The sequence below is a fragment of the Formica exsecta genome, unplaced genomic scaffold (assembly GCF_003651465.1).
Source record: "Formica exsecta isolate Colony F162 unplaced genomic scaffold, ASM365146v1 scaffold613, whole genome shotgun sequence".
Classification (NCBI taxonomy): domain Eukaryota; kingdom Metazoa; phylum Arthropoda; class Insecta; order Hymenoptera; family Formicidae; genus Formica; species Formica exsecta.
Genome location: NW_021853374.1, coordinates 121,766 through 125,393, shown reverse-complemented (window position 1 = coordinate 125,393; position 3,628 = coordinate 121,766). Strand labels below are relative to the sequence as shown.

At 31.4% G+C, this 3,628-nt stretch overlaps 1 protein-coding gene across 2 annotated transcripts in view; it reads left to right on the top strand.

Annotated features, from left to right (window-relative positions):
• The window catches only part of LOC115242577 (synapse-associated protein of 47 kDa-like), a 112,938-nt gene that overhangs the window by 864 nt on the left and 108,446 nt on the right, over nt 1–3,628 (top strand). The gene's annotated exons all lie outside the window — the stretch shown is intronic.

The window sequence follows — 3,628 nt, the reverse complement described above, 5'->3', positions numbered from 1 at the left end:
GGGCCGGAAAACTTTGGGGGGGGGGGGGGGGGGGGGGGCGGTACATTTTTCCCCCCCTCGAAATTTCTCCCTCGTTAACGATACGAAAACAGTTGAAGCCGATGCGCGATATTCAATTTTCTAGGCGATAGCGAAAAATCCTGACGATCGACGACTGTCGCGCGTTTCAATTGTCACGAATGAAATAAAGGTCATTTTCGAGATTCAATGTAACATAAATGAGTACGAGTTATTTATTTCCGCCGTTGAAAAGCGACGAATGCATTCTCGAGATTAGATCAATAACGCCCACGACTTACGTAAAGAGTAGCGCTACGATATCTCGCGCGAATCGAGACTGTCGGATTTACTCGTGATTCTCTGGGTACTTTCGGCTGTATTATTTCTTGAAATCTTTCTTGCTCGCGCACAGAAAAGTTAAATGATTGATTTTACAATGGCCGCGTAAGTGCTTTGGAAAGTTCGATCTGTAACGTGTCCTCGTATTTTATCTGGCACGAATCGTTTCGATGTAAGTCGCAATAATATATACATCTAATTGCAACAAACGCAATTTCTCGTATACGTAATACATAATCCTGGGGGCTCATACTCATTGTGATATTTATCTAACTTTAACTGCGTGTCAATTTATAATTTTACCATTGTGCAGAATAATTGCAACGCAGTTTTTGAGATTTTTTTTTTATAAGAGGGTATTTAATGTACTGTCAAAACCGAGTAGAGAGAGGAGGAGAGAGAGAGAGAGAGAGAGAGAGAGAGAGAGAGAGAGAGAGAGAGAGTTATTTTTCGGTTTTTTTGACACTTCTTCTTTTTTCCCTTTACTCAGGTACTGATGACCTTATGTGTTATCGTATGATTCCTATTTTCGAATGTTATTTCGCATTTTAAAAAGATTTTTGAAATATTTGATGAGAAAGAGAGATGGATGATACTGTAATTGATATACAGCAAATATTATTATTATTATTATCGATACGCGTGTGCAGTTAATTTCGTGGTTTGACGCAAAAACATATTTGGAAGCATCCGTGATGGAATATGCGTTATTGATAGGTCGTTATAGATATGTGTGGTTTGATATATTCGATTGCGATCTCTCTCTCTCTTTAATTTATAAAAATATTATTTTAATCCTAGCATTTAAATTTCGTGCAAGTATAACTTTTTGCGAAATTATATTAATTATGGTAAATTTTTTAAGTTACAATGAAAAATATATACTACATATTCAATATTTTGTAAAGATATCGAATATACACGTAAACAGGAAGATCATTCTCACAACTTGGCCAATCGTTGGATTACTTACAATATAAGAGCAAAAAATCATCAAAGAGAGAATTTTTTTTTTTTTAATTCGCGGAATATTTAGTAAAATTCTATGAGAATTTTTTATTATAATTTTTATATAATTTTTCCATGTACAAAAAAAATCCCTGAGTATTCCAGGTTTTCTAGAAAATAGACACCCTTAATTATAATAGTACATAATAACTAATAGTACATAAAAAATATAATAATAAATACAAAAATTATTCGTACATATAGTTGCGATTAAACTTTTATCGCGAATAGAGTCGCGATGATGTCACATGCGCGAACGAGCGACATTATTATCCAGGCACGCATATCGCGGTTTCCATTTCGTGAATTCCAATATATTCGCCAGGTGGACGTTGGTCGAACACGCGGGGATTGATTTTGCGCAAATGCACAAGACGCTTTGTGTGTATTGACATTTGACGCGCGCGCTGTCATTGTCACGATGCACGCATATCATTTCGCGATAAACACAGGATCGAAACGCTCGTACGTATGTACGTTATTGCAGTGTCGTTGAAATCACGGGGATGGCATATAAATATTTTATTACTACTTAAATTACAAAAGACACGTGTGCACGTCATATATGGTGGGAAACCTCCAATGTTAATAACTCATATTTTAAAAAAATATGAGGAGAAAGTGAAAACGTTGGAGAATTTTTCTCGAAAAAATAGAAAATTTTATTATATTTCAAAGTCACATTTCTTCTCGATATTGATAGTGAAAATAATATATGTAGATATGTATGTACATATTGAAAAACACGATTAGCGTAAAAGATTAAAATAGAGATGTTTAAATAATAAAAAAGCATATGTTTGCGTGTCTTGTTTCTATAAAAAAAATGCCAACAAATAAAAAAATAAGGATTTCTTGTCAATCATAATACATTATACAAAAATTAATGTAATTTTGTTAAAAGTTATACCTGCAGGGAATTTGAATGCTGTGTGTGAGTAAAATAATTTTATAAGGTAAATGTTTATTAACTTACACCTCATGAATGACTTTCTTTTTGACATATATTTTAGAGAGGATATATTCCTAAGTAATATAGGCTTTGAATTTTGTGGCCCTCTCTTTTGGTTCCTGAGATATGCGATTTTGAAATATTGTAAAAATAACATTTTTAAAAAAGCAGATTTAGTCTCAATGATCTTAATCTTGACATACGTTTTTAAGATTATGATCGTTAATAATTTTCAAAAAATTTTTATCATTACACATTCGAAGCGATATATTTGTGCGAATTCATTTAGGGAACGCTAAAAATATTGTAAATAAAAGGAATTAATTAATATATATGCTCAAAAAATATGTAATTATTCAACATTAATTATTGCAGTATTAGAAATTTTATTTGGATTTTATCATATAATTTTATAAATGTGTACCTCGATAGTATAATCGCGGTACTATTACTATTATATTAAATTATTAATTAATAATTTTGATTTTTCGAAACTTCGAAGATTGAAGTATCGAAGTTTCGAAGGTTCGAATGCCGAAGCCTTCGAAGCAAATCATCAGCCCTAATTTAAATATGCAAGTATATCGAATCCATTTATTTCAAACTTTCTTTTGTGCGGAAAGTTCCAAACCATGTATTTTATAGCTTTACTCTATTATAAAGCAAAGGAGTAAGCGAGGAAGAGGCGGAGCCCCTCCCCGAAATGAACTAACCTAACCCAAACCTCCCAATACTTCTGATTTTAAATTGAAATTAGGTTTAGGTTAGTGAAATTAGATTTAGGGTTAGGTTAGTGCCCCGGAGCTTTTCCTCGCCCACGTTTTTATTTAAATTTTCATTTTTTATTTTTAATAATAATTTAATACGATACTGTAAGCGGCATAAAATTCAAAGCGTGTATTACTTAGGAATATACCCTCTACAATATATGTTAAAAGGAAAGTGATCCGTGAAGTGTAAGTTAATGTAAACATTTACCGAAAATGTTATGCAAGTGAAAAATGTCTATCTTACGAAAGCTATATAGTTTTTTTCACTATATGTACAAACTTAAGAGACTCTGTGTTTTTTCTTTGTATGAATGAAAAACATTAGAAAACGCGTACAATAAAAAAAAGCTTATTTTAGAAAGTTATACCAAAAGATCTTTAAAATATTTTTTTACTTGGAATTTTGAAATAACTGGAAGATTAGGAAATTTTTTTTACAAGATTTGAGTAGAATTGAGAACACCCTGTTTATATAATTTCTTAAAAAACGTTTGTGTCTATAGAATTGTGTATATTATCATTAATTATTATAAAATTATTATTATAAAAATATATTTAT